General features: G+C 36.2%; 1 protein-coding gene across 4 annotated transcripts in view; it reads left to right on the forward strand.

Moving 5' to 3' along the window:
• The window catches only part of PKIB (cAMP-dependent protein kinase inhibitor beta), a 155,363-nt gene that overhangs the window by 55,393 nt on the left and 81,491 nt on the right, over window positions 1-18,479 (forward strand). For 2 of the 4 annotated variants that reach the window (XM_040474526.1, XM_040474528.1), the window contains exon 2: window positions 15,789-15,886. The exons of the other annotated variants lie outside the window; for them this stretch is intronic. The gene's annotated coding sequence lies outside the window, so the exon portion shown is untranslated. The remainder of the gene's footprint in view (window positions 1-15,788; window positions 15,887-18,479) is intronic. 4 annotated transcript variants of the gene reach the window in all.

The following is an 18,479-nucleotide window of genomic DNA, read 5'->3' on the forward strand; positions in this document are numbered from 1 at the left end:
ATTGTGTTTCAAAATGTTGATGAGACTCAGACCTTAATGGGCTGATAGTAAATTCAGTGGTTTTCCATTCCTTCAATACAAGATTTTAATTGAGTTAAAAAATAATTTTTCTGAATATAAAAACCCTAAAATCCCATGATAAAATAAGCTTCCTTAACCATGATGCCACATAATTCTTTTAAATAATAATTAAACATACTCTATTCTTAGATGTGGAGATCTAAGGCTTATGATTGCATATTTATGATGTGTATAAAAATCACATATTGAGAATAAATCTAGAGCTCCTGTATTCATATTTTAAAACTTCTGCCATTAGTACAGTGCTTTTCTGAATCTTGTTGGTCTCAGAAATTTTTATGTTAATACGCTGTATGTACTTTTTATGTTATGATCAGTTGGTGACATTACATAAAAAGAACTCCAGGTTAAGAATCTGAACATACCAAAAGTGGTTATGTTGTTGTTGTTGCTGTTGTTTTATTGGATATACAACTGATTTTGAGAACTCAAATAGTCTACTCTTCACTCAAGTGAGATATACTCTTTATTCCAGTTCTCAATGGCAAGACCAGTTTTATGCCCGGGTACGGTGCAGGCTGTGGGCTTTATAAATCAGAGTGGATTTGTGTCCTCCAGACACTTCTACTTCTAAAATATGATGGTGTCCAAGAGTTGGGTATTTAGTTGCAAAAGAAGTTCAGAGTTGTCTAAGAATAAAATAATTTGGATTCGCTATACTGTATTCCTGAACAGGAAGAGGTAATCTCACCTGGAATCCTGGATCAGTTAGAATGAGATTTCTCAGACTGGAAAGAGGGTCAAGGAAAATGAAGGCACTTTGAGATTACATAGTCTGGGGCCAAGATGGCTCGAACTTGTTTGCAGCATTTATAGGCAAAAGAAATGGAGCTAAATTTTTTCTTCTATTTCTTAAATTCTCCCTTCCCATAGTCTCTACTTCCTTAAGCTCTAAAATCTACTATGTTGATGAAAAAGAATCCCCACTTGGGAATATGGAAATCACCATGGTTAACTCTAAGACTTTCACTTTTGAGGTGGAATAAAGGAGGAAACTGATATCCAGTGTGATAGTTTCAGGAATAAAACCATGGAAGACAGGGAAGAGTTGAGCAGTCTTCCCAAGCATGCGTCTACTTAAATTACTATAAAAGGCTTTATTTCTAATCTTTATGGGCTGGGCTAATATGTCTCAGAAGAAAACACTATTTTTAAAAATCTGTGTATGCGTGTGTGCACGTGTGCATGCACATGCATGCACATAACTAAGGATGGCTTATAACTCATGTAATTACATTAGTTTATTATGCTTGTTTATTTAAAAAATGAGAATAAGTACTTCTCTTGTGGAGTCTCTGGAGCCAAGGAATACTATTAAATTTCAAAACACTGAAATAAGCCCCTCTTGTCTGTCTTTCCCAAAGAGGCCTTGAAATCTAATAAAAAGCTAGATTGTAGATATGATAGATTTTCCACGTGCTAAAGGTTTATAAAGAATCCACCAAGCCAAAAGAAGATGTTATAGAGTCCAGAGCTTCCACAGAAACTACTCTTTCTTTTAGTTCCTACATCCCTGATGTGTTCCTACATCACACATCATGATTGTGTGAATTGCAGTAAAGAAGCAGTAACAAAAAATAAAAAGCAGCTCTACATCTTTCTAATATGCCATGAAATTGTATGTATGTATTTATATATACTCTTGTAACTCTGACAAGTTTGGATTTGAGGGAGGTTGGACACCTAGTGTAGTAGCCCCAGAAAGAGATGTTAAAGAGTAAATTGGGGATTAGGGATGACAAATTAGAGATGAACAAGAGTATTTGTGGTCTAGAAATATTAGAAGCTGAAGATGATCAGGTTTGACAAGTGGGATATGAAGTTAGAAAGAGGTGGGAGTAAAGAGTGCTTCTCAGAGTCTTGACTTGAGGTTTGAGGCAATATAAGAATGAGGGCAAATTTGGCAGATTTACTGGGTTGGATAATGTCTCCTCAAAATTCATGTACTTCTTGGATTTTCAGAATGTGACCTTATTTAGAAAGTGGGTCATTGCAGTTGTAATTGGTTAATATGGACTAGGGTGGTCCCCTAACCCAATACAATTACTATCCTTATAAGAAAAAAAAAAAAAGATGCAGAGACACGGAGGAAGACAAACATAGAGGCAGAGACTGGAGTTATGCAGATGCAAGGAATTCCAAGATTTGCCAGCAACCACCAGAAGCTAGGAGAGATCTATGGAACAGATTCTCTTTCTGAATCCCCAAGAAAGAACCAACCCTACTGACACCTTGACTTTGGATTGCTGACCTCCCAAACTGTGTGGGAGTAAATTCATACTGTTTTAAGGCACTTGGTTTGTGGCAATTTGTTGTGGCAGCCCTAGGAAACTAATATAGTGGGTATGGGGGAAAGATGATGAGTAAAAGAGGAATCAGAGTTGAAGATATCCAAGAGGCTGTTTTTTAACAAGCTCAGGATGCATACAGGAAGTTAACTATAATGATGAGACTTCTATGGCAAGCACGTAGAATGAGAAGGGAAGTGGGATAAAATGGAAGCCTAGGAAGTGAATTCTCCTGAGAGCCCAAAAAAGAGAAGCTGGAAAGGGCATTGTCATAGCAACAAGGGTATGTAGCGCGTCAAAATGTGTGGTGTGATCAATAGGTCATAGTCATGAGATGACCTTGTAGGAAAAGGGCTGAAAGGATTTTTTATTTGACAAGTAGCCTACCAGTCAGAGTAATAGTTTTATGATTGGGAGGTGGAGGCCAGATTTTATTGGGTGAAAAATGGAAAGTAAGGGAATGGGATCAGCCAGTGTTGAGTGCCCATCCTATGACTGTAACCAAAAAATGGGAGAAGAAGGTGGGTGGGTAGTGGGAGTCAGGACATAGGGTCAAATTAATTTTTAGTTACTGTTTCAAGGAGAGGTCTTGATTCTCTCTTTCGATGCCATGAAGAAGTGATTAGTGTGGGAGAGGCCGAAGGCATAGAAAAGGTAGTTTATGGAGCTGATTTCCAAAGGAGGAAATGGGATTAGGGCAAATGTAGAGAACTTCAACGTATAATGTATTTTTCAATACGTAACAGAGGCTTAAAATTTTTCGAAGGGACCATGTTAATTTTTTCTTCACGTGGAAATGAGCATACATGTTAAACGAATGGAAACTTAACTATTTACTGAACAACATACCAGGCCCAGACTAGGTGCTTTCACATATTACATTTATTCTCCAATCTGTGGAGTTGGTCTTATGGCTCTATTTTCTAAATAAGTAGGTGAAGAGAATATCTTTTCAAAGTCATTTCATAGAAAGTAGCAGATTTGAGATCAAATGCCGGGTTTGACTGGGGCTTAAATTCACAGCTTACCATTCTAACTCGAAATACTCAGCTCATTCACTCATATTGGACATTCTTTTTTTTTTTTAAACATTTATTTATTCATTAATATATTTATTCATTTTTCATCCTCTTAAATTAGCCACCTGTTAGCTTTTTAATGTTGTTGTTGTTTTGTTTTGTCTTATTTATTTATTTGTGTTGTTGTTGTTTTGATCTAAGCTCTATACCCAATGTGAGACTTGAACTCCTGACCCTGAGTTCAAGAGTCACATGCTCCACTGACTGAGCCAGCCAGGTGCCCCTCGAATTGGACATTCTGAACAGTCGCTGCTGAGCATGACACATGCCCTGTGCTCAATATTAGTTGTAAAGATGGTTACAAAAAAAGCAATGTGTTCACTTGGGCAATGCACCCACTGTATCCTGAAATAGTCCAAGTCATATACCCACTGAACTAGGTTTGGTTTAAACCAGGTCATTTCGGGTTTTCCATTAATTTGTACCACTTGGATTTGACAGTGCAGAAATGGGACCAGTCTACAACATGGGGGGTATAATTTTTATTTGTTTGCCTCAAGGAGGAGTGGGAACAGTTTGTCAGGGGATGTGAGACATGTTTTCCTCACAGGGTAGATCTGGGTCAGTTCCCTGAGATGTCTGTGGAGTTTTGCCAAAAAGTATTAAGCTTCAAGTAAAACCCAGCATAAGTTGTTCCAACTCTGAGGAGTCCATGTTTTGGGTTCTAGTTTGAATGCTTTAAAAGGACATATAAACTTTTCCAGTTTAACTGCAAAATGGGGAGAATGGGGAGAAACAAAGCACTTTTTTACTCATAGATGTTTATTTTTACCAACACTTTAAATAAAGTATCTTAAATTATCCTAATTTGTTGAAAACTTTTAAATTATTTATCAATAATGGTTATTGGTCTTATTAGTCAAAGGGTTCACTTCTTTACTTTGTTGTTTTATCTCAGTATGATCCACTTGAAATATGGATTTTATTAATGAAATAAGGATTTTGTATAATAACAACAATTTAGGCTTTATCTGAAAATATCTCAAACTGTCTTACAGAAATATTGTTAAAGGTTTACTTTGTCAACTTCTTTCAGATATTTTTATCATAAAGCCATCACACAAGAACATTTAAAGATTTTTTAATATTAGTTTTAATATTCAATACTGAGTATCTTCCAATTTTTGTATGTTTGTAAGGTTATATTTTTATATTGATGTAATGATGTTATACAGTTTGTATACTATTGCAAATTTTTAAAAAAACAGCATTTTCCCTTCATATGTAAAGTAACCCGTAAAATAGTTTTTGGTTAGATAAACTTTCAGATCTCAAGGGTATGAAACAGATAATTTTCCATTTTACCAAAAGAGTACATTCTAATTTTGCTGCACCCTGTGGTAATCATTGACTTGAGAAATGAGAAAGCAAAAGAAAAACATACCCAATCCATTAAAATACATTGCTTTAAATATTAGCAACATTCAAATGTAGAATTCAGTTTTTTCAAGAACCATGTGTGCTTGCTATTGTAAATTCTTCACCAAGAATCACAGATTCTTACTCAATCTTATCTTTTTTGTCAACTCTGCCTTGTTACACTGTAATGAGTTATTCTATATTTTATTTCCAGAGCCCGTAATATTTGCCACTTAAAATACCACTAAGTTTTAACTTTAAAATTTTTGAAGTGTTTCTGAGATAATTTACATTGCAGTGAAAAATCAAGAAGTTTCAGAATTATATTAAGAAGAAAATAGGCTCTACCTATATTTCCACCATTAATTATAAAATCCTTTGCATATATGGAACTTTAAAAAAACAAAATTGAGGGTTGCCTGGGTGGCTCAGTTGGTTAATTATCTGACTCTTGATTTCGGCTCAGGTCACAATCCCAGGGTTGTGGGATCGAGCCCTGAAAGCCCTGAGTCAGGCTCTGTGCTGAGCGCAGAGCCTGCTTAAGATTTTCTGTCTCTGTCTCTGTCTCTCTGCCTCTCTCGCTCTCTCTCTCACTCCTTTTCCCTTGTTTGTGCTCTCTCTTTCTCTCCCTGTCAAATAAAATTAAAAAAAAAAAATTAAAAAAGAATTTTAGGGACTGGGTAGAAAGATACATTGGAGCTGTAGTGAAGAATTTTAATTTTTTTTTAATGTTTATTTTTGAGAGGGAGAGAGACAGAGACAGATACAGCGTGAGCAGAAGAGGGGCAGAGAGAGAGGGAGACACAGAATCTGAAGCAGGCTCCAGGCTCTGAGCTGTCAGCACAGAGCCCGACTCGGGGCTCGACCCCACAGGCCGAGAGAGCATGACCTGAGCAGAAATTGTATGCTTAACTGACTGAGGCACCCAGGCGTCCCTGTGGTGAAGAATTTTATATGCTGGCATGAAAACTTTGGACTTAAATTTGTAGCTAATTTGCATTCTTGAAAGTTTTTGAGTAGGGAGTCATATAATCAGTGTGGTACTCTATGAGTCAAAAATTATTTTGACAGGTTGTTTAGATGAGGATAAATATAAGAGTGGCATGCATTTTTAAAAGAAACCAGACAGTGAAAAAATGGTTATTTGTAGAATTGGTTTAAAAATTTTTGGTTTATGGCAATTCAATATGAATTGGTATTGTGAAGTGCTTGTCAAACAAAAGTAGTGTATTTTTAAGTTGTATCAATAGCAGTGTCTTATCCAGAATGGAGGAAATGATGGTCCTACTCTGTTATGCTGTGGTCAAATTGTTCTCCCTCTTTTCCACCAAAAAATTCCCAGAAATCTAGGGTATAACTTAAGTGCTCCATAGAAAAGTGCAAAGTTTCAATGAAATTTTATATTCATCTTACAAGTAAGTATAAATTTTGCATTCTACTTCTTTTTAACAATTTTTTAAAAAGTTTATTTATTTATTTTGAGAGAGCACATGCATGAGTGGTGGTGGGGCAGAGAGAAGGAGACAGGATACAAAGCCCACTCTGCACTGTCTGTGCAGAGCCCCATGCAGGGCTTGAACTCACAATGGTGAGATGATGACTGGAGCTGAAGTCCAACACTTAACCAACTGAGCCACCCAGGTGCCCCTGCATTCTAATTTATAACATGTTTCTTTTTTTTTTTTAATTTTTTTTAATGTTTATTTCTGAGACAGAGAGAGACAGAGCATGAGTGGGGGAGGGGCAGAGAAAGAGAGGGAGACACAGAATCCAAAGCAGGCTCCAGGCTCTGAGCTGTCAGCACAGAGCCTGACGCGGGGCTTGAACTCACAAACCGTGAGATCATGACCTGAGCCAAAGCCAGTCGTTCAACCGACTGAGCCACCCAGGCGCCCCTCTTTTGTTTTAATTAATATAAATATTCTTTAATATATATAGTAAAAAGTAAGACTGCTTTGATATTCAAAATTTATCACGTGGTTGTGAGTACCTTCTGGCACACAGTCTAATACTTCCAAGGATACAGGTTTCCTAACTGAGGAAGCACACAGCCTTAGCTGTATATGGGACCCACAGGCTCTTTAATAGACTAAGAATTCTCTCTGAGTTTAACAGATAGGCACACAATTCAGATTTCCATTGATTAGAGTTTGTATTGCATGGATTAACCTAGATAGTCATATTACCGCTAATATCAAAGTATTTGGTAATATGTTTACATAAACATATATGTGCACTTATTATAAAAAAATCATAAAAATATTGTTATATTAAAAAATGGAGGCCTGTATTTGTAGCTCCTGAGGTGGTGAGGCAAGGTTGAACAGCTTTGAGATATTACACTTTGTTGCAACATTTGTGGGCTTTGTGTTTTGTTTGGTCATGTTCCTATTTCTTAAATTAGTGTTTTGAGGGAGACAGATGTTGAATAAATAAAATTTTGCAAATTATTATTTAGGAAACTTTAAAATGTTTTCTTGCTTTATTGGTGTTTAGTTATTTAGTTTCTTTTATACTCTCTTCTCTATTTTACTTACACCAAGATTTCTTCAAAAACTTTTTTTTAATGTTTATTTATTTTTGACAGAGAGAGAGTGAGAGAGCAAGTGAGTGAGAGAGAGCTCACAAGCAGGGGAGGGGCAGAGAGAGAGAGAGAAACACAGAATCTGAAACAGGTTCCAAGCTCTGACCTGTTAGCACAGAGCCCAACATGGGGCTTGAACCCACAAACTATGAGATCATGACCTGAGCCAAGGTTCGATGCTTAACCAACTGAGCCACCTAGGTGCCCCCAAAAGCTCTTCTAAGAGTTGCTAAACTGAAAGGGAAAGTATCTTCCCTATTACCAGCTCCAGACCAGCTTTTAGTGATTTGGTTACCAGACCATGTAGCTCCCTTGAGTTTGATGTTATTATAGTTATAACAAAAGGGGTGCAGGCAATGTGTTTATTTTAGCCATAATACTGGATGGGTTGTATCACGGCAGAGCTATCTACTTATTTGCTCAGAATGATTCATCATAGTTTACAGAGAGAGCAGCCCCAAATTCAGGAGATTAGTTTTCATTTTATTTTTTAGTAAATTGCTTTACTACCCATCCCTGCTTAATTAAGAGGTTAAAAATGCCTTATCCGCATGTATTTTACAATTTTGTCTAGGCGCATTATTTTGGAATCATTATTAAATATAGTATAAACACCTCCTTAATGCTAAGGAATATGCCAGGCACTGAGGAAACCAGGTTGAACAGAATGAGGTTCTAGCCCTTGAACAACATGGGGTTAATGTTGAGTAGGTAAATAATCGTAAAACTATGTGACTAATGCCATCACAGTAGTATGAATCAGTTGTAGAGATGCTCAGAGGTAGTTATATGTAATTCTAAAATCAGGGACAGTTTCTCAGAGGAGGTGATGTTATTGCTAAATCTTGACAGATAACCAATAGTTTGCCAGGCAAAGGGGAATGTGTCCTAGGAAGAGGAAAGAGACCTAAAGTGTGTAGTGTGTTTAGGGAACTATAATTAAATCACATAGTGGACCCAGCAGGTGTGGCTGGAAGTTTGATGGGAAGTAGATTCAGAAGTGCCTTCCATGCCATGCTAAATAGCTTGGACTTGACTGATGGTTTTAAAGTAGTGGAGCCTGTTTCCGATTCTGTGTCTCCCTCTCTCTCTGCCCCTCCCCCGTTCATGGCTGTCTCTCTCTGTCCCAAAAATAAATAAACGTTGGAAAAAAAAAAAAAAAAAGTAGTGGAGTAGCAGAATCTTATTTGTACTATGGTATACTGGCTGCAAGCCCATGTTTCCCAAGGCATCTGCCTCTTCCTGCACAACAGAGAGGTAAGAGACAGTGAAGAAGATAGGGGCAAGGCTGTACTCATGTTCTGATGTGTGAGCAAGTTTTTAGATTGGTTGATTGAGTCGTTGCCTTTGTCCTAAGAGGTAGGTCGGATATAAATGGAAAAATATGACTAATTTAGATTTGTTGAATATAGAACTGATACATTGAAACTGAGTATGTAAATGTAGGTTTAACTATTGACAAGAATTGAAGGTCTTTCCTTGACATTGCTATACTTAGAGTTATGTGTTAAAACTTCAGGAATAAGCTTATAAAGTTCTTATGTTTTCCCCATTTTTTTGGTCTGTTAACAGGCACTATCTAAATAGCAAAGTTCTTTGAAATTATGAAAGCTTTGAAAGTCACATTTTAAATCTGATTGAAAAAAGAATGACCTCCTTTATGTGTGTGTGCTTTTTAAAATAGACTTTTTTGGCCACAGATTCTGGCTCTGATGCATTAGTTTTCTGTCTGCTTCTCTAAAGATCCAAGGATAGCGTTTAAATTAAGGATACATTCAAGAGTACCCTTCAGGGTAGGACCTAGCTCTGCACTGATTTCTATTTAGTGACAGTTGGAGAGCATTCTGAGAAATGTGTATAGATTATGTGATTAGTCACTTAGGGCCCCTGGCCTCCTGTTAACCTGGCCCTCTTGAGAAGCAGTGCACTGGGAGCAGCTGGGGTTGGTTGGGGGGGACTCAGTGCTGTTGCCTAGCAGTCCCAGAGGAGCAGTCATTAGGGGTTGTTGCTGAGCAACCAAGGGGCCAGGGTGGTGCATCATCCCCCATGAGGTGTTACGGTAGTGGGCCTGTGGATGAAGCAGTACAGTTTGGCAGGGAGCCAAGCCTCCCTCAGAGGCACAAGGGTTGTTAGCAGTAAGTATTTGACCTTAGGATCAAAGATGATAACTTATGTTCTATGACCATGCAAGCAATTTATGGAATTATTGATGTAAATTTAATTAAACATGAACTGGGAGCAAGTCAGGTAGCTGTCGCAGCTAAAATTCTCATTCAACTATGTTCATTCCAGTTTCTTTCTCCTTCAGGCTTAGTTTGCAAGGTAAGGTTTCTGGGTAATGGAAAGTAATTTTTTCTTTATGCCTCATGGAATATGTAACTTTCCCTATTAACTTTATTTAGCCAAAGCAAGTATGTACATTTGAGAAAAATCAGCAAGTTAATTCTGGTTTGGTCAAATCAGAAGATAATTTCACCAGGCCCACATCTTATTTTATTTTTAATATTTGACACAGTCCGTAAATGGCTCTTCAGGAGAGTCGATAAAATGTCAAGACTAATCAGCTTTTGTAAGAAGGCTGAATTTTGCTTTTAGGATTGAAAGTTGCCTGTGTTGAGCAATGGCTTCTCCTGAAGATCCAGGCACAATGTTTTAAAGGCCAAAATTGAGCTCTTTCAATATCTTGGAATAACACATAGTTGCATCAGAGGCTAAAGTGTGAAGCAGAGGAACGTGCAGCTGTCAGATTTGAGAAATAATTAACACTGACCAGCAAGAGAGAAGTGATAGGAACCTGATTTCCTTTCCTCTCACTTTGTTTTCATCTAGTATTTCTGGCCTTGGGCTTTAACTGTTTGCCTGCTGCTGTGAGTACAAAGGGAAAGCTTCTCTGTTGCATTAGGGTCTATATTCCTTGAGGGAACTATATTCTTTACAAAAAACAAACAAACAAACAAACAAACAAACTTAAAATTTAAAAATTCCTCTCAAAAATTTCACACAGATTTTTGTTTTACACCCATGCATGCACACTCGCTAATATGTCTAAGCCATTCAGTTAGAGGACTACTTGGATATATATATCAATAGTAATAGAAAATTTAAATGTTTTTCTAAGATGCCTTATTTATAGCTGCTTACCATGTAAGAGTGATCATGATCATTTTGCTGTTTTTATCATATGCATCATTGGTAGGAGCATTCTACTTATTTTTGTTATATAAGAATATTAATAAATCTAGAGGCACCTGAGTGGCTCAGTCTGTTAAGCGTCTGACTTCAGCTCAGGTCATGATCTCACAGTCCATGGGTTTGGGCCCTGCGTCGGGCTCTGTGCTGACAGCTCGGAGCCTGGAGCCTGCTTCGGATTCTGTGTCTCCCTCTCTCTGCCCCTCTCCTGCTTATACTGTCTCCCTCTGTCTCTGTTTCTCTCTCTCTCAAAAATGAGTAAACATAAAAAATTTTTTTTAATTAAAAAAAAGAATATTAATAAATCTAAAACATTAAGCACAGTATGTCCTGGGAATTTTTCTATATGACTTCAATTAAGTACATGTGTCATTTAACCCTCGCAACAACTGTATGTGATAGGTGCTATTATTAAGGATATTTTACATTTGGGGAAATCTAGGCCTGCCCAGAAAGGTTAAGTAACGAGATCAAATGTACACAGTACAGATTTATAATCAGAAAGTATGTCTTTAGAATCTGTGCTCTCAGTCATTACAGAATTCTATAAGTACCATATTATTTCATGAGGACAACCCAGTCAGTATTCACAACAGACTTGTTTTGGGTTTTAATGATATAATGCAAGAGAGTGCAAACTAAGTTTGCCTATTTTATTTTATTCTTTGGGCCTATACTCTATAGCAGGGGGCTTTTTAAATTATGCTTCTTTCCATCCACCCAAATTCTGTGAACATGAAAAATAAATTCAGCAGCAGTTAGCATTAAAGTTGTTTCTCTTTGGTATGAGATATGCAGGAATGGGAAGCGGTTAAAAGAAAAATGAGAGGAAATGAATAAGTGAATTATTTTTGAATCAATCCTCCAAAAAATTGGTAATTCCTAGAGCTTTGAAGCAAAACAATAACTATTGTTTAGTCATAAAAGAAAAATAATATAGGGAAAAAGTTATATATAGAAGCTAGGTCAGTAGTCCCAAGAATATTGTGAGGCATCATGATGCATAGTGGATTAATCACAGGCTTTAGAGTCAGATTTGAATTTGAATTCTGTCTGTGTGACGTATTAGGTATGTGACCTTAGGGAGGTATCTCACCATTTTTAAGCTTTGAAAAAAGTCTGCTATGTAGTAGATTAATTGTGATGATTAAATGGAAGAAAATGCTAAGTGTCTAGCAAGGCTCATGACACAGAACACGTGTTTATTAAATGTTAAAACCTCTTTGTCTCATTTCTGTCCCAGCAGCAGCAGCAACACCGACAGCAAAGTAAAAAGAGAATTATCCAGAGGACCTGACAGGTCAAGGGAATTTCACAGTGGAATTATGGGAGCAAAGTTTGTCAATATTTTTAGGACAAAGTTGGTCAAGTTTGCCAAATTCCTGTAATAAAGGCAGTTATACAATGCTGGCATTACATTTTTAATTAGAAAACTTGTTTTTACTTTGCCTATTACACATGTTTATGATATTGACTTGAATCTAAGAAGACAGCTGGCTGTTTAACTATTTGTATTAACTGCATGGGAAACATGAATATATCTGATTCTTTGTCATTTTCATCAGTTCCTCTTAATTCATTTTTCAGCTACTAAGATTTCATTCAAAAATTGTTTAATAATTTCAGATAAAGTAGAAATGTGACATTTAGGTTGAATTTTGATTTTGGTCATTTATATGTATTTCTTATCAACTACTCTAGCTGTAACCTTCTGTCTCCTGAAACGGTCTGTGTTTCCTCCGTGGTGTCTACCTTGTGGTAGACAACAGTTTTCTGACTGACTGACTGACTGAATGAATGAATGAAACAGGTTATTTACAATTTTATGTATGTGCAATAGCTACCAAAACTTTTGAAAATATAGTAGTTGTCAAGGATTTGGCTAGTGGGTTTAAAAATTGTTATAGAAATCAAGCATATATAGTAGGAAAAATAGGAGAGAATAGGTTGAGTTAACGAGAGAGAAACAAGAACAAATAGAAGAATTTGAATAGAATAATGCTAATTTTACTGTGAAGACTTTTATACATGAATACATGAGTTTTCCATATTTCCACCAAAGTATAAATTCATGGTATAAATTCATTTTTTAAAGAAACGCATAGAGCAAAAGTGAACATAAAACATTTGCAAATCTTGGTTTTAAAGTTATGATACATCTTTTGCTCCTGCAAGTAAAGATGTATGAACTTTCTATTCAGTAATCACTACCTGAGTACTTACAGTATGTCGTGCTAAGTCCCATGGATGGATGAATAAAACATTCCCGTTCAAGATGTTCACAGGCTGCTAAGGAAGATTGTTACACACAGAGCCGTAAGGCATAGCTGCCATGATTAGTGCATCGGAGAGTTATGAACAAAGTGATTTAGTGGCAGGGATTATGATTAGTCTCAAACTGGAGCAATTCCAAAGAGCTTTACCAGGGAAGCAGCATTTGAGTTGGGATCCCTTAAGGATGGCCTAGATACTGCTAATTGAGAGCAAAAGATGATGTACATTGTAGGCAGAGGAGCAGGGTGGTTTCTATGTGGGCTGTTGGTACAATTCTTTTGGCATTTGTTTCTAGCCCAATATGGCCAACAGGTTCAAACCAGTACATCTTATCACATCTTGTGCAAAGTCTCATGTATGGAAGGTACTCAGTAAGTATTGGTTTTGAGTATCTAAATGAATAAACAAACAAACTTCCAGATCCTTCTTAATATGTGACAGTAATTTCAAATACAATTATACTTCATTGAGAGTTATTTTATTTACTTGGTTGTATCTATGCAACTCAAAGGAGAATTTAGACTTTGTGAACTCCGATTAACATTCATGTCACCCAATTTTAAGAAAATATAGCTGTGGTCTTTATTCCTATCACTCTGCCCTTCTCTTGCTTTACTTAATTTCTACACTTTCTTTAGTTTGTTTAGATGCATGAGTTCAAATATATCCCCCCATCCTTTTTTTAAGTCTAAAATATACACTTCCTTGAACTGAGGCTACAATGCTGTTTATATATGAAATGATATTTGGGTTGATATTTTGTATTTTCTCTTTAGAAGCAAAACAAAGTCATCCTGTTATACACATTCCACATTCTCCAGTTAAAACCTACAACAGAATGATAGAGAATAGGCATATATTTCGTATCTGAAAGTGTCCAGTAATGTATGGAGTAATTATCTGAGTTTTTAGGAGACTGCACTAACATTCGTGCCATAAATGACAGTTGGATTATTTCAGTTATGGTAGTTTTAGCCAATTAAAATTTGTCACGGTTTTGAGCCCCTTTTCCTTTTCTTTCCTCTTTAGATTCAGCATGTCTTAGAAATCCAAATAGGTTAGAGTATGATTCCTTTGGTATTTTCCCCCACTTTGGAAGCCCAAACAAAACCCTTTAGAGCATCATAGTCCCAGAAGGAAGCTGCAAGACTTCAAAGTGTGATCACAGCTACCTTTTCTAGGATCCCAATCTGAATCTAGAGTTAACACACAAGAAGCACATTTTTTATTGTTGCAGTTCTTCGGGGAAGGTAGTAATAGTGTTGCATATTTGGTATTTTATTGTATGTGATCACCCTTGATTCCCAGAACAGCCTATAGAGATAAGCAAGATAAATATTTCCATCCCCATTTGATAAACAAAGCTCTGCCATTTACCTAACAAGAAAGGAGATGACTCCTCAAAGTCAACAGGTGATAAATGGATGAACTGGATGAACTGGAACTAGAACTAAGATCACTGTTTCTGCCCTTTATTACAATGCCCTTGGACTTTCTTGTGCTGGATTACTTGTAAGCTCTGAGGAAATATGAGAAGCAAAGGAAAAAGAAGAGTAATGAAATTATTTGAAAACTACCTTAAAAGGTGGCTAGCATAATGCTGTTGGCATTTGGGGGACAAGATACTTCATTTGAGAATAATGGTTAAACATTTCCGCTATGTATAATTCTTGGGTTTTGTACAAATTAAAAGTTCAGTTAGTGTCCCAACATGAATGGTGTGTGGAATATGGACTGGAAAAGGCTTGCGTCGAACCAGGGAGCCTACTGAGCGATGTTGTAACATCTGAAAGAACTGATGGGGTGGAGGAAGATGTGGGCATATGGTAATGGAATTGGAAGAGTGAGCTGAGGAATATTCTGAGCCTGTTATAGACAGAGTTTGGTGGTTTATGGGGAAGAGGGGTGAGAAGAAAACAGCAGACAGCTCTGGACTCTTTCCTGCTCTGAATAACCCTCGTAAAGTTAGACAGCACATATAAACATAGGAATATTGACGATACTGGCCCCACACTTTGTAGAAAAAGGAACAGATAATCTCCCTAACATGAAGCATGGTGCTCTCATCTAGGACAACTAAACATTTACCACATGCTCAAATATGTAGACGGCCCCAGTGAAAGGGGACCTGGGTTCAGCCACCTCTGTCAGGAATATATGTAGAAGTGAAAATAACCAATTTGTTTTCTGTACAATTAGTTTTAAAATAGGGGCTTTTGATATGTAAATACTTAAAAGAGTGTGAATAGGAAAACCTAGCAAGTGGATCAGATGCCTATTCACAGCAAATTTTCAAGCTACTTCTTGATATGGAGGCATTAGGTGTAGACTAAATATTACTGGGTTCATTTTATCTTCCATAATTCCAAATATTATGGGGAAAACAATGTCTTTGCTTCTTGGCGTTGGAATTCGAATATGGATTGCTGCAGGGATTTGGTGCTTTTAAAATCACACATTTGAGAAAGGTTGTCACTCATCTAGTGAATCTATTTTCATTGGAAATTTGGAGAGCTGAAGAAAAGTATATATCTTGCTATATAGGTGATTTCACTATTCAGTCAGAATGTGTGTGACTGCTCATGTTACACAGTCTTAGAAGCAAAACTGAAGAAAGATTGCTCAGAACACAACTGATGAGTTTGAACAGTGAACAAAATAATAATAAGAAACACACTCCTCATTTATAAGGGAGTATTGAGCTGCTTACTCAAGGAAATTTATCCTGTTCCTGCTATAAATCAGAAGAGTATTAAAAAAAATCAGGATGAGGAATGGAAAAATAACAATGAATGTTGTTTTAAAATTGTGCAGCATTTTGTTGTTAAGTTAGACAATGTTATTGCCGAAGGAACCATGTGTTCTTTTCCAAAATAGACAAGGAATGAGAGATGTTAATCTTAATAAATCTTTTCCCCCCTTTGTTTCCTTCAGGGGTCACGGGTATACTGAAAGGCACTTGATCAAGAGAAATCTGGGGGAAGCTGGAAACCATCAAGTTATTGAGGCCACACAGGGCAGAAAAGATAGAAGTAGGTACACTTTTGATCCATTGATCCTGCTATTGAGGATGTCCCTAAAAATATCTTTGTTGCTATAAAGCCAGAGGACAGCAAAGAAAAGGTGCAGTGGTAGTCTTTATTTTAGAAAAAAAAGTCAATACAGTTTAATCGAAGCTTGGTAGAATCTATTGTTAATGTCAGATTAATAGCAAATAACGCATGCTGAGAATTCGAGATTGACATTTTCATCTTGTGTTTGCCGGAGACCAGTGATTAGTACAGAGGCTGAGCCTAGATTGATATTTACATTCTTAGTTGTGCTTGTTTAAGTTGTTCTTAGCAGAGGAAGTCAGCTTACCAAAATAATGTTTAAAATTTATAGTCTTTAAAACAGAAGAGAAACTCACTAGGTCTATCAGGTCAATTCTAATGTCCTCAGAGACCATAGTAAATACAAGCAAATATTTCTTTTTTTTTAAGTTTATTTATTTATTTTGAGAGAGAGAGTGTGCAGGAGGGGTAGAGGGAGAAAGAGAGAAAGGCAGAGCCTGACACAGGGCTTGAACTCACTAACTGTGAGATCATGACCTGAGCTGAGCCAAGAGCCAGATGCTTAACTGACTGAGCCACCCAGGTGCCCCCAAGTAAATATTTCTTGATGATACTGATTGGTGGACAAAATGTGAAATACTCTTTTTTGAGAAACAGATGTCTTTGTGCTGGTGATATGTGTCTATATATCCATATATACCATGTATTTCATATTTACAAATAACGTATATATGATAATAATTATATATGTATATACATATATATACACATGATACCCATTTGTGTAGGTGAATATGAATATATACAGATCTCTGTATATACTCATATGTATATATAGAATATATGTCACATATATTTATATCTGTGTATGTTTTTATTCACCTATTGTGTCCTTTAAAAATGAGGCTACATCATGTTGCAATCTTAATATTTCACAAAAATTCTATTACATTGGTAGGACTTATATTTGAGGCCACTTCACTGTTTTAGTGCTGTGTTCTCCCAGCCAAAGAGAGAGGCCTGCCCCCATCCTTGCACTTCAGATGGCAGATCAGAAAACATGGAGTAAGCGTCAGCCTGTGTGAAGGTTCTAACATTCTCCTCCCACTCTCAGATTCCCATGAGAACAAAAAGCTCCAAGGGAACAGGAAAGAGTGGAAGACATTAAATTTGGTTTAGGCTCATTGCCTGGTTTTCTCAAAACCAGTACAACTTTTTTTAATGACCCACAGTAGTTTCATGGAGACAGTGGCAATACGTTCATTTTCATGTGTTATTGGAGCATTTTTACTTTCATGTCAACTTTTAAATTTATGACTGCAGAGAGTAACACGTCTTAATTGAAATATACCTTTTATTATGAAACAATTTCATACCAATAGTTTTATCAAAAGCACTTATCTTTCCCTATAAATAAACAAAATCTCCATACTAAGAAAAAATAGCAAGTAAAATTGTAAACGTTAATTTTGTATTTAAGGAAAATTAAGACTAACAAAATAATTTATTGAGTCTTTATTGTGGGTGGAGTATATAGTGATTTATAAAGATAATCTTCTGTAATCCTCACAAAAACTCCATGTGAGGAAGGTAAGGAAAGAATGTTTTTCTCTGTGATAAAAATACACCTTGCCAAGTGCACACATTTAGCCAGTGGGTGGTGAAGTTAGGATTTGAGCCTAATTTTGTCTGATGCTTAAGCCTATGTTCTTGACCAGCTTGGATAGCAAGATTTGGCAGGAGCTAAAATATTCTGGTTTAGATGAGTAAAGTATCTTGTTTTCATCAGGTATTTATAATCGGTGGTTGAAAATACACATTTTTCCCGAACACTTTATCTCATATTCTATGAACTCTACAAAAGAGATGAACACTTTTCTGATTCATTTAATAAAAAAAGCATAACACTAAATCCCCCCTCCCCAACACTAGTAAAAGTAAGACAAAAAAGAATCACAGAAATTCATTGAAATACTGGACATAGGAATGTAGGAATCAACAAAATAGAATAATACAATAAATGATGTTTATTCTAGGAATGTACAAGTGGTTCAATATTGGGAAATTTATTAAAATAATTTTATAGTAATAGACTAAAGAATAAAACTCCTACTTTTTATTTCTCAATAGAATTCCAAATAACGTTTGTTAAAATGCAACTCTATTTCTCTTAAGAAAAAACACATATATACAACAGAGTAACTTAGGAATAGGGAGATATTATTAAACTGTGAAAAAGCAATTTCAAGAAAACAAAAATGTTAGAGGCTTACTGGGTGCTCAATTTCATCATTTATAATTAACATCATTCTATAAATTCTAGCCAATACAACAAATTTTTTAAAAGACTAACATTTTTAAAACTTTAATTATATATGCTAGAAACTGTTCTAAATACTTTACAAATATTAACTCATTTAATTTTCACCACAATCCTAGGATACGAACTATTATCATCTTCATTTTATAAATCAAGAAGCTGAGGCCCAGAGAAACTAAGTAACTTGGCCAAGGTCACACAGCTAATAAGTGATTAGAACTCAAGCGGTTTAACTCATGTGTCTTTAATGTC

Source organism: Herpailurus yagouaroundi, unplaced genomic scaffold (genome assembly GCF_014898765.1).
Source record: "Herpailurus yagouaroundi ecotype Mexico unplaced genomic scaffold, PumYag 139, whole genome shotgun sequence".
Taxonomy (NCBI): Eukaryota; Metazoa; Chordata; class Mammalia; order Carnivora; family Felidae; genus Herpailurus; species Herpailurus yagouaroundi.